Source organism: Canis lupus, chromosome 7 (genome assembly GCF_048164855.1).
Source record: "Canis lupus baileyi chromosome 7, mCanLup2.hap1, whole genome shotgun sequence".
Taxonomy (NCBI): domain Eukaryota; kingdom Metazoa; phylum Chordata; class Mammalia; order Carnivora; family Canidae; genus Canis; species Canis lupus.
In genome coordinates, this window is record NC_132844.1 from 44,894,984 (window position 1) to 44,909,040 (window position 14,057).

The 14,057-nt window shown below is 34.0% G+C and overlaps 1 protein-coding gene across 1 annotated transcript in view; it reads left to right on the plus strand.

Annotated features, from left to right (window-relative positions):
• Nucleotides 1-14,057, plus strand: part of EYS (eyes shut homolog) — a 1,513,100-nt gene that overhangs the window by 1,035,435 nt on the left and 463,608 nt on the right. The gene's annotated exons all lie outside the window — the stretch shown is intronic.

The window sequence follows — 14,057 nt, forward strand, 5'->3', positions numbered from 1 at the left end:
GTATTTATTTCCATTCCAATTTAACTTTTTTATTTGGCATAAGCTTTTTAACTAAAATATATTTTCATTTCCCTGCACTGTAGAAATTTTGCAGTATTCTATTCCTGTCTCATTCACATCTTTGTGCATTACATACTTTCCTTGACAATTGAAAGATATCAATATTTATGTTTTAAAGTCTATTTTAATACTTAGGAAATGAAACATTCAAGAGAAAGAAGGTATTTTATTTTTGCAGTGAAATGTGTGTAGTTGGGTTTTACATATAGAAATATAATTGTATCTGTTAGAATTTAATATGAATCTTTTTCAAATGCTACTATTTGAGGTTCTGGTAATATGTAACACATGTGGTTATTATGAAAAGTAGAAACATTCATTTGGGAATAATAGCATTCATGGTAGTGTTCATGATTAATGATGGTTCACAAAAACTCTCATATGTTCAAAACTGGTGAGACAGATAAGGTGAGACTTCAGTGCCTGGAGGCTTCTACATACTGTGCTATGTTTCAGACATATTTTATTCTCAGTCTCTGCTTTTGGTATTAATGGATGGCCACCTTCCAAATGCTTGCCATTGCTTTCAGAATAAAAGTTAAATTCACTACTAGCTTTGCAACAGAACAGTTTATGCACCCCCTCCATAATATAGAATTGCCTCATAGAAACAGTTGCACATCCAAGAACAAACTTGCTCAATCAATCCCCTCCACCCACTCTTGCATCTAGGTAAGACTACTGAGCTAGGCCTCATCCATGAGATGTGAGCTGAAGGAAAGTAACTGATTTCTGGCATATGAATTTTAGGAAGAGCATTAGTTATCTTTTTTTTTATTAGTTATCTTTTATTGGCTGAGGAGTACTTGAAAGATCTGACATGATTGAAGCTTCTAAAGTCTAGAAAAGCTGACCATTCCAGAATCTCTCCCCCTAAATAATTAAGAACATATAATGCTGAGAGAAACACAGGCTCATTAAGATATATTAGCAAAATATATGAACTAGGCCATAGAGCAAAGATAAATTGAAAAGATGCTTTATGTCTTACACCCATATTGTTCAGATGACATCAAGTAGTGTCATTAAGTTAAGTAGCTGCCACTAATGGTTTAAGAGGAGAAGAAAAACAAAACAAAACAAAAAAATAAAGCCAGCTTGAGAACTTTGACAAGGAAAGATCATAATTCATATTGTTACAAACAGACTAAATGCAAATAGATCAGTGCTTTTTAAATTTTAATGGAAATACATTGCCAAGAAAACCACAAGCCTGAATTAAAAACAACAAACCCCTATAACTATAAAATATCTCTTGGTCCCAAAATTTCATTCATTTATTATTTATTTATTTATTTATTTATTTATTTATTATTTATTTATTTATTTAGGTCCCAAAATTTATACCAACATGAAGCACTATGTGAAAGCTCTGCCTTCCTCTACCCAGAGCCTATTTCAGATAAGACCAGAGAGCTGGGTGAGACCTAATGAATGGGAAGGTTGTTTTCCAAGAAAATCAGTCTAATCAAGGAATTCTCTATAGTGCCAGGCAGAAGGTGTCACAATCAATGACTTAGCTGCTTTTTGTCATTGCTACATTCCCATGCTTCGCTCTGCATGGGCATTTTGTACAATTATGCTGTTCCTATTCCATCTGCTTATATTATTTTTATTTTTCTGTGTATGTTATTACTACTAAGCATAGAAATCACATTTGAATTTGTAGCTCTCTAGACCTTTAAGAAGCCACAGGCAGATTGAGTAATAAGGACTGGATATTAGTCCAGTGCTATTGGACTAGCTATTGGCTAGTCCAATGATTAGCCAAAATCAATGACTTTGAGTTGGATGCACTGACTAGATGAGATTGTGTGCCCTGTCTTTTGGGAAGGGACTGGGTATATTCGATACAAAAGAGGACATACATAGATACGTAGTAGTCAGAGAAGCAGCCTAAGCAGAGATATAGCTAGCTGTCAAACAAAGTAATGTGGAGCTTTTACTAAAGGCAGAAGCTAAGAGAGGGACCTCCTTTTCCAGACACCTTGCAACTAGGTTGGAGGTCAACAAATGGTAACCACAGGCAAAATTCAGCTCACTACCTTGCAAGGCACAGGAACGGAGTAAATTTTTTGGCATTTTTGAACAGTTGGAAATTTTATTTAAAAGAATATATTTTGGGGCACTGGGTGGCTCAGTGGTTGAATGTCTGCCTTTGGTTCAGGTCGTGATCCTGGGGTCCTGGGATTGAGTCCTGCATCAGGCTCCCACAGGGAGCCTAGCCTACTTCTCCCTTTACCTGTGTCTCTGCCTCTTTCTGTGTCTCTCATGAATAAATAAATAAAATATTTTTTAAATAAGAAGAATATTTTGTGATATATACAAATTAAATGAAATTTTAATTTCAGTGCTCATGAATAAAGTGTTACTAGAACATAGCCACACCCAATCATTTGTGTATTATCTTTGGCTACTTTCAAGCTTGTAACCACAAAATTGTGTAGTTGTGACTGAAATACATGGCCCACAAAGCTTAAAATATTATTATCTAGCTCTTTACAGAAAAAGTTTGTCAATGCATGTTATTTAGAATAAATGATGGCCAGATTTAGCTACTGAGTTTCAAGCAGATTAAGGAAGAAAAGAAGACAAGAATGACTCCTAGGATTTTTGCCGAAGTGTCAGGGTAAAAATGGATAACATCAGCATCTGTCACCAACAGAGAAGCAAATTTTGGTGGTTTACCAGCCTGGATTTCTCATATGCTACTACTTTTTTAAAGAATGCAATTCCAAAGATCAAAGAGAGGGAAAACGAGTGAAATAGAGCTTAAATATGGGATGTGTTAGCAGGCCGGATACTACTTGGCAATCATTGAACTGGTGGTTCAGTCTCACTGGATTCTTAGAAATCAAATAAATGACTATCTCTCATGGCAGTCCTTCCAAGGGAGGGTGGGAGAAGAATTTGTTCAGCAATATCTAGGACTGGAAAGAGTGACACCAGGTCACTCACCTAGAAGCAGATAAAGATAAGAGGATCTTAAATGGTACATATAAGTGTCTTATGTAAACAGTGACACAAATACAAAGATCTGAGTACCATCTACTTTTTACATTTGTCAGTCTAGGAAGCACCTGAGAAAGATGACTCTTTGGAGGGTCGTCAACTGTTCATAGTTCTTCCTGGAACAGAATTTAATATATCAGTGATATAGTGTTCTTCACAAGTGTTTGGTTTACCAGGAATGCTTTGATTTTCATCCTTATTTGGGGACAGATCAGTTCATTCATTCATTCAATTACTCAAAAATTTGTTAAAGCTCCTGCTGAGTATTTGGGACTCAGTGATGAGCTTCCCAAGTATGGTCACTGATTCCATGGGACTTTCAGTGGTATTGCCTCATACCAGCAGTGGAGATTCCAAAAGTTCACTATAAAACCGGCTGTGATAATATGGTATTTTTCAAGTCTATTATTAATCCTGAGATATATTGTTCAAGGTATGGAAGATATTCAAGATTATCACATTCTTTTTAAAATGATGCCATATTTTCTACTCAAAATACATAGGTTAGCATTTTGGAGATTTGTGAGCACTGTTGGTGGCCATATCATTTTATGACATCCAAGAAGGGCCAATCCCTCTACATTGCTCTTTTGCTAACACTGAAAATAATGGAATTTCTGAAGGTAATCCTCTTGTTACCTAATCCTCTTGCTAGCTATTCTGATGATATATTAGCTATACTGAAATATGATTTAATTTCACTTATTACATAGTTTAAAGAATATACAGCATTTGGGCAACCCAGGTGGCTCAGAAGTTTAGCGCTGCCTTCAGCCTAGGGCATGACCCTGGAGACCCAGGATTGAGTCCCACATCAGGCTCCCTGCATGGAGCCTGCTTCTCCCTCTGCCTGCATCTCTGCCCATCTCTCTCCTTCTGTTTCTCTCATGAATGAATGAATGAATGAATGAATGAATAAATAAATAAATCTTAAAAAAAGAATATACAGTATTCAGTCCTTGTCATTATGTTATATATATCACATTCATTTTTACATTCTAGTAATTATTGCTAAAACTTTCAAATGATAAAATTCTAAGCATTAAATATGGCATAGTTTTAATATTTTGTAAAAGCTTTATTTGTGTGAAAATAAGGATATATAAAATCATATCACATGAACATGTTTCTGAACAAAACTTTCTGAATGGTACATGGATTATTTTATGACTGATATTGGAGAACAACTGCATAGTCCCCTTCTGGCTGTAATTGGATGAGTAGCTAAAGGCAGTGGTTTAATTAAAGCAAGTAAGAGTAAAAAATGTCTGGCTTTTCAGTGTTACTCTTCATGTACACAGTTTTAACTTCTATTTGATCACTGAGCTTTGGCACTAGCTTTTGTTTTTTCAATTATTTAAAAATGAAAACAAAGTTCAAGGCCTCATTTTCTCTATAAGCTCTTCATATCTCATCAATCTTCCAACATTTCTAGATTTTGCACTGAAAACACTCCCATTTTGTACCAGATGGTATTAATATACAATACAGAAAATTAGAAAAAAATATTGTAAGCATATAAAGAAGAATTTAACAATGAAAAACTGATGGAAATATTTTTTCTTTTTTTATAATAAATTTATTTTTTATTGGTGTTCAATTTACCAACATACAGAATAACACCCAGTGCTCATCCCATCAAGTGCCCCCTCAGTGCCCGTCACCCATTCACCCCCACTCCCCGCCCTCCTCCCCTTCCACCACCCCTAGTTCGTTTCCCAGAGTCTTCCTGTTCTGTCTCCCTTTCTGATATTTCCCACGGAAATATAAATAATAGTGAAAGGGAATATAAGGGAAGGGAGAAGAAATGTGTGATGGTAATATTTAATCAAAGTTGGGCCTATATATAAGTGTGAAGGTACTAATAATGTCAAATGAGGGGTACTTGTCTGGTTCAATTGGTAGAGTATGTGACTCTTGATCCTGGAGTAGTGAATTCAAGCCCCCTGTTGGATGTTGAGCTTACTTTAAAAAATGTCAAATGATACACATATTAAATCTTGTTCCCAAAATGATAAAGTGGTAATAAAAATATTATATTTCCTTTTATATTTATAGATCTCAAATCAAACAGCATATTAAAACCTGCTTTGACAGTATGATGGACAAGATGATTTAAGATTGTTTTCCATTTCAAAAATCCCTTATTCATATATAACACGTTTTTCTTTTTTGAAGATTCCACAATATTAATGCAAAGCAGAGCAGCTAGAAGTGGTTCCAATTTTTAATATTTGCCTTTGTCACATTTAGCCATAGTTACCTGAGTATTTCTATTTATATTAAAGTTTAAACTCCTTCAACTCCATCTTAACTTCAGGATAAAATTCACGCCCTTTGACAAGGCCTGTAATGTTCTCCTTTGCCATTTCCCAGTATTCCAGGATTTGAGTTAGAGCAGTTGTAGAGGTAAGACATCTGAGATGTAGCCAGGTTTAACTGGGATGTATAGGCTATGAATCTAACTGGGAAAGGAGAGTCACATTTGTTCAGATCCCACTATATTACTAACAGAGCGCTAAATACCATGTTTGTATTGAAATTATGTATGTGGAACATTATTATTTCTCCATCTTAACAGATGAGAAAAGTGAAGTAAGAGAAGTTTAGATAAGCATATCCAAAAGCATACAGCTGCTATAAGGTAGAACTATTATTTCACAGCTTATTAGCTCCTTCTAAGAGACCAGAGATGACAAACTCTTCCCCAGGCAGATTCATCATCCATTTATTCATTCGTTTGTCCATTCATTCTATAAATATTTCAGAGCACTCACTGGGTTTCAGGATGTGTTCTAGGCTCTGGGAATACATTGTGAAATAAATGAAGTCCCTGCCATCACATAACTAATATTCTAGTAGAGAAGATGAACAGTGAACCAATAACTGAATATGGCTTAACTGTTGGAGTTAGGCCATATATGTAAAAGGCAAAATAAGGAATCATGGAAATTGATTCTTCTCTTGCCTATATAATTAGTTTAGTTAGGGTAAGAAAGGTATTTCTGAAGAGGAAGTGCTTGAGAAAACACATGAATCAAATGAGGGATCTAGCCAGGAAAATATTTTGGGAGTTATATTTTAGGCAAAGTAACCTGCTAGTACAAAAGTCCTTAAGCAAGAATGAAGTTGGTACATTCCAGTAACATAAAAACTGTTACTGGAGCAGAAGTAGACAATAAAATGTGTGATAGAATATGAGATCAGATAATTCCTGGAGAATTGATAGTCCACATTAAAGACTTCTAATTTCCTTTTAAGTGACTAGAAGATAGAGTTTTGAACAGTAAAGAGTTATGATTGTGTGTCTGTGTGTGTGTGTGTGTGTGTGTATGCAAAATGTATGTGATTCTGGCTACTGTGGTAAACATATTGTAAGATGAGAGTAAAATTGGGAAATCTATTTTTGTCCCCATGAAAATGGTGAGAAATCATTGGATTTATGATATTCTTAAAAATGTAGAAGCAAGAGACTTACTGATGGATTGAATGGTAGTAAAGCGGATCAAAAGAAAGTTTTCTCAATAGCTCAGGAATAAGATGATGATGATCAGGTGTTGTTCAAGTTAGTATGGCTCAGTAAGTTCACCCCCAGGACATGCCAGTGTGGAACAATCACTTAGCATGTTTAAGAATTTTATGGGTCAGAAATTCCAACAGAATACAACAACAGTAGCTCGTTCCTCCTAGTATTTAGAAAGGGAGACTTGCGGCCGGCAACTGGAATGGAGTCATCTACAGGCATATTCACTCACATGTCTAGATATTGATTCTAATTTGATTGTAGATCAGGTTTTTAAATTAGTATTAATACCTATTCTAAGTATAAAATGATTTTTTTATATTTCACTAGGGCTTTTTCTTCACTTTGCTTTATTTTTTTTAAGATTTTATGCAATTATTCATGAGAGACACAGAGCACAAGGGAGAGAGGCAGAGACAAAGGCAGAGGGAGAAGCAGGCTCCATGCAGGGAGCCAGACGTGGGACTCAATCCCGAGTCTCCAGGATCACACCCTGGGCTGAAGGCGGCGCTAAACCGCTGAGCCACCCGGGCTGCCCTTCACTTTGCTTTAAATGTTGGATTTCTGTGAGAACATACAGATTTCCTCCAAATTGGAAGCATCAGACATGGAAAAGAGAGGCCATTGCAGAATTGCTCTTTGAGTATCTTTTAAACCCTGTTCCAAAATCTTCACTAAAAATGATTATCAGTTTATTACTCTCCAAGTCAGTCTATACAGGTGGGCAATCCCAATCTCTATCCGCCAATTGGCTAATTGAAATAAATTGAATGAGGCAGTGTATATGATGGGTTCATTTATTTCATATTGCATCTTACTGATTTTTAGAAGTACAAGTTTGTGTGCCAACCCAGACATCAAGATAGAAATATATGCCTTAGTTAATAAATATGTCCATTATCATGTACAATCATAATCCATTTTCTCATCCTTGTCCTTTTATGCAGTCAGTAAATACCATCAACTATATCTCCTAAATATGTCTCAGAAATGTCCCCTCTATACTATATTCAAGGTCAGTGCCTTAAATCAGGATTATTGTGCAAAATCCCCACTCAATCTGCTATATTGGCCTCCTGAATCCTTCCTTTCTTATTCTATATTACTATTAATCAGTCTATATTGACAGTTAAGCCATATATGATCAGTGATTAATGGAAAAAATCCATATTATTCATATGGTTGTATATTATTGCTTTTATGATCTATCCACGTACTAGATAATGACCAGATGTTACCTTAGTCTAAATAGAACCCCAATTTTAACTTAAAAGATTTTTGCCTATTGGAAGTCACCTCTGTTTGGCTTGAAAATGTCAAATTAACTTTTCTTAATGCTTTAACAGTGAGAGATAGTTGACCTAAACTTGCATATAGGTTTTAAAATTTCTGTTAACCTTCAATATAAATACTTGCATATCCTGACTTGGGGTTTCATTGAATTTACAGATTTTATTGAGTATTCATAATCCATATATAATAGTTTTAATTTACAGATTTTATTGAGTAGTCATAATCCATATAATTAATAGTTTAAATGATAAAATTAATTTCTCAAGATATATTTTTAAATATACTTTTAAAATCTGTGAGACTGCTGATCTTGACTTTTGTATTTGACTCTCACCTTGACAGTCCTCATTTCCCATAGTTTAGTACTATAAATGTGGTAACTTACCTTTGGGATTATTTCGAACTGTCACTGTTTTTGAGGTTCTTCATTTTTAAAAGATGCCTTAAGTCATAGAGTTTATATAATATTACAGAGCCTTCTGATCAGAGATTAACTGAATATAGCAATAGCAGAGCTAATTACAAGATTACAGTCTCCGGAAACCAACTGTGCCATTTTTGTTTTTTATTTTGAATTTTAAGGCAGAATACTTTCAATAATTCCATAACAGTAACATATATTGTCCTTCATTAGACCTTGACAGTAAAAGTTAATAAAAACACTCCTATCCACAACCATAGTTAGTTGCTGCAGAAAGACAGATATTCTTACCAACAAAAGAAACATTCATTTCCAAAAACTGCATATAAATATTTTACACAGTTACCTAATTTTCTCAAAGTTTAAATTGATTATAAATAGTTTATGTGCTTTTTCTGTATCTGAAACCTGCAGAACTCCTTAATGAAATCTTGCTTAAGCCTTCGTCAATAAACCAAACATGATGCACAGTACAGCAGTGCCCCCTAGAGCTGGATAACTTTACAAATTAACATTTTCCAGGTGTTTCATTTGATTACTTCAGAAGCAGTGATTAATGTTCATAGGATTTGTTTCCTATAATCTAGAGAATAATGCAATGGTGACTAGAGAATTATATTTATAGCTGTTAAAATTTTATTTTTTATAAATCTGTTGTGCCGGTGTTGTGTACAAATAGGACCATCTGTAGGAACTCACTCAGAGTTTTCCTTAAAGCATGTGATTGAGATTTTTCTTGATTCCCAGTTATGAATAAAGTCACACAACTAAAAATCTGACTTAAAAATTCTTCAACACTATTAGAGTATTTATAATATATTTTAAGTATCTCATATGTAGCCTATTCCAGAAGTCATAGGATAATAGAATTACTAAGATAGAAAATACATTAAAAATCATCTAGACCAACACGTTCATTTCTTCATCTGGGTGAGGATAAGCTGCTTGCCTGCAGTCACACAATCTGGTTCCAATAAAACCAAAGCAGTGTGTTTGTGCACAGAATAATCACTAACTAAAAATATTAAAGCCAATCTTGCACTTGATAGTAATTTCATTTATATCAGTAATGATAAATATCTTCCTAAATTCCTGTATGCTTTTTACTATTTAAGAGTAAACCTTTACAACATTTCTACCAACAGGGCCATCATTTAGAATAAACTGCAGTTGACACATAAGAGACACACAGTATGAAAAAACTACAGTTTTGACAAATGAGAGAGAAACAATGTGATTTGTGTAACTCCTAGAAGCTAGAAGAATGTCATAATTGGGGAAAAGTTGTAAATCTTTTCTTTGTCTGCATACTGCTGTAACCAGTGGATCATGCCCTAGTTTCTAGAGGCCCAAAGAAATAACGAATCAAAGCCAGTAAGTGATTAAATCCAGGCCCAAATAGCTTCAGTTTTTTAATTTGATAGTTGTAAAACATGAACTATATTCCAAAATATGGGAGTCTTCAAACCTTACAATAAGAATCCAAGCCACTTAGATTATAGAGAAAGCAAGAATGAAAAGAAGAAAGACAAAGGGATGAAAAGCATAGAAGATTAAAGAGGAACAACATGCCCCTTCTCCGCTGTGGTAGGAGAGAGTAGTTTGAATCTAGGAAAGAACAAAAATACTTCTTCAGCATTATGATTCCTAAGGAGTAGTTACTAGTTGGGAAAATAAACAACCACTCATCCTTCCTGATCATGCCTTGAAGTACAGTACCATGTACCTGGAAATTAGATACTCCCAAACTATAAGAACTGTTGCAGGGAGCCATGTCCCTGCTATCTTCCCTAAGGCAGCTAGCCCTCATTTTCTTCCTGCTCTTATAGGCAGAGACAGGTCTCTAGTGGACCATGAGAAGTAGCTATAGTAAATAGGAACTTGCTAATGTTCACGTATGTGGCCTTTCCCCTTAACTCTCACTGTGAATTTTCTGTTAAGGAAAAAAAAAAAAAGACATCTATTTGTTTTGGCTTCAGGCTGATGTATAAACTTCATGCTTGTGTTAAAATGCTATCTTTTCCCCATGGGTACCAGCAGTGTGTATATATCACAGAAATTCTTCTTGCAGAGCAAAACCAGCAGCTTTTTTTCATAAAATTATCTTGAGTCATTAATATTTCTTCGTATTTAGTATATTTTTGAAAGCAAGAACTAATAGAAGTATGTGAAGTTACTGGTAGTGTTGCTTATTTTTTTAATTTCTGATTTTACTAAAAGCAAAAACAAATTATTTAGCATAAGTTAATTGGAAAATTAAAAGGCAAGCATAAAGATTTGGAAGATGGCAATAGATTGTTAGGAACTTGGGTTTTTTTTGTGATAGTAAAGATGTATTAGGAAAAGAATTTGGCATGCTTTATTAAACCTTCTGACAATTTTGAAAGCAGGGCACTATTAAAAAGAAATTTTTTAAGGGTGCCTGGGTAGCTCAGTCAGTTAAGCGGCTGACTCTTGGTTTCTACTCAGGTCATGATATCAGGGTCCTGGGATCCAGCCCCTTGCATCAGGCTTCAATCTCAGCGGGGAGTCTGCTTGAGATTCTTTCTCTCCTCTGTCCCTTTCCACCACACACACACTCTCTCTCTTTCTCCTTCTCACTGTCCCTCTCTCTCTCTCTCTCTCAAAATGAGTAAATAAATCTTTTTTAAGAAAGAAATTTTTTAAAGAGACAGTCAGGGAATGACATTTTAATATGCAGATTGTCAAGAATAATTTGAATTTTTAAACAGTGAAATATTTTAATGATATATATTTTTTGTTTTCTAAGTTAAGGAAATAAAGTTTAATTTTTTTCCTTGTATTGGACATTTTAAAGAGGTTTCTTATTAAATGAAGAGGTTCTCCTAAAATCTACAACTTCTGCATTCTATTGTTTTACATAAAACTAAGAGGTAGACTAATAATTGTCACATATTCAGATCTTTTAAAGTACCCTTTTTCAAATAAGAAGGAATAATTTTGTTGCTAAAATGCTTCTTAAAAACATTTGATTGAAAGACATTTTACTAGTATATGATGTTGGTCGTATTTCAAGTGTAATATGATACAAATGTATTCGCTTACAAGTGTAATATACTGCAAATGACATTCATAAATTGGTGAGTACTTAGCAGTTGTATAGCTAAACATTCCACCTAATTCAGAACTCTAAAGTACCTTTGACAGGTGGTCATCCAGACTCTGCTTAAAGATTTGATGTGGATTTTACTACCTCATAAGGCAGCCAATTACATTTTTCAAATACTATAAGAGTTATAGTGCTGTTATGCTGAAATGTCCAACTACATCTTCTCTGATTTAGTGTAATTGTTTTCTACATACAAACCTTTCATTTCTTTAAGGATAATTAAACCTCTACTAAGTATTTTCAAGCCAAGTTTCAGTAATTTCTAGTCTCATATCATATGATTTCTCAATGTTCTATCATTTTTTCTCTTCTGGACTAATGCAGTTCATCATTTATTATTTAACTTTGGCCCCAACAACCAAACTTTTTCAAATGTGATCTGAAAAATGTGAATTAGAATGGATGCTATTTGCTCAGAATTCAGTCTGAGACTGCATTAGAATGTTTGAGGTAATCCAAACATTTTGTTTCCCCATTCTCCATGATTATTCAGTGTATAAACATTTATATTTGCAAGTTGTTTCAGTACCTGGAGGTATATTTGACTGGCATTTTAATTCTGCTTTATGATGTATGGGATAAACTTTCCATTTGCAAGTCATTCTCCTTGAAAGGTAGATGTTGTATAATTATATTTTCTCTCTGGAGTCCATTAATATTACCTCATCTACCCAATCACTAGAGGAGGCCCTCCCACCCATTTCTTCTTTCCCTATATGTAGAAAATAAATCCTCTTACACTATGAGTAGTTTATAAACCTCAGCTCTTTTTGTGTTTTTCTCTTAGAAGTTTAAATGACATTAGTGTGCATACCTTTTGTGATTAGTTGTTCTTTGTACAGTCAAATTAATTTTTTCATTGGAATCATTTGAAGCAGGGCTGTCAGGCTATTTGAGGATCCCTCTTTACATTCCATATATGACACTGAAAGTGTATTGAGTGTGATGTGTTCAACACTCCTGTGCAAAGTGCAATACGGTGTTCCATAAAGCTACTTATGAAAATCCCATGATTTGTATTTGGCAGACAGATGTTTTAATAAGAGAATTTATGTTCAGTTCAGTAAATGAGTAAGTCCTCAATGATTTATGTGTGAACAAGATAAACTTTGTAATGTTCCAAAGGCAAGTATTAATAGGTGCCAACTGTGGTCATAGAAATATCTCAAAAATGCTAACATGGACTATATCACATTAATTTATATAGATACTGAGAAAAACTACCTCAATAAATTAGCTGTCATATGTTTTCATCAATTCCAATTTTTAACTTGATTTATGGAATTGTTTGACATTTTAGAGAATATTTTCAAAATTAATTCTAATTTTAAAATAGTTAAAATCATTTAATTCCTAGAAAATAAAAGGAACAAACCTATTGAGGTCAGATCTAGGTTTCACAATAAAACTCTATTACTATACAGGAGTATATGTCTTCCTGCCTTCTCTGGTAAGAAAGTATCATACCTCATGAACCAATTTTGTTTTAGTGTTTCAGGTCTTCAAAATAGTGCATATAAATGACACATACACTTTCATCACTGCTGATTTTTTTAAAATCTGCTTTGTTTTTACTTATATAAATAGACTAATAATGTACCATGCTCAGTCTCTCTGAATATTTTCATAACTTCTCATTCAGTGAATTCATCATGGCTTCAATTTAAGTTCACAGTAGCAATCCTCCTCATTGCTCCTGGACTTATTTAATAATTAAAAATAATTATATGATTTAGGTTGAATTAAGGTAAATTTTTTTGTATAGATTAAGTTTGAACTGTGATGGAACTGATTGCTGTGGTAAAATTGGAATAATTGCCAGAGTAAAATGGTAATAACAGCAATTCTAATTTATAATTCATTTATGCAGGGAAATGGTAAAGAGTGAGGATGCCTTTCCAAGAATATAGTTGACCTATATCTAATTACAGAAGGCTTTCAAGGGTACAAAATTATATTGGTTGAATGCTTAGTTAAGTATTTTTAGAAGCTTAGCACTTAGGCAACAATAAATCTTTTGTCTGGTAATCAAACTATCAACCACAAAATCAACACAAAACAAGTTCAAGGTGTATCTAAGGACCACAGCTAACCTTAAAATATTCAAAAGGAAGGAAAAGTATCTTTATCTTGATTATTCCAAGAGTGTAAAGGCATTTTCAAGGGCAATGTTCTATTAGAAAGATAAGAAACTACAGTTCATTAAAAATTAACAGTGCAATTGAAGTGTATCTATTAAAGTAATAAGCTTCAAAAGAATGAGAAATGTGTGTTCATGGTTTACTCTGGTTCTGTCAAACTGTAGATAATCTAGAATATAGATTGAATGTTTCCTCCAATCAAATGAAAATCTCCAGGTCCAGATGCCCTTAAATATACACTTATATGCATCCCCCATCCAGACATTTAAGACCTTAAACATAAATAAATAAAATGTTAAAAAGAAAACCCCATCAGAACTTAAAATATGGATTAACACCAATTGCATACTACTTATGTTAAAAAATATATGCAGATGTTATTTGAATTAAACTAAAAGAGAATGCTTCCTGGGATGCCTGGGTGGCTCAGCGGTTGGGCGCCTGCCTTAGGCCCAGGGCATGGTCCTGGAGTCCCGG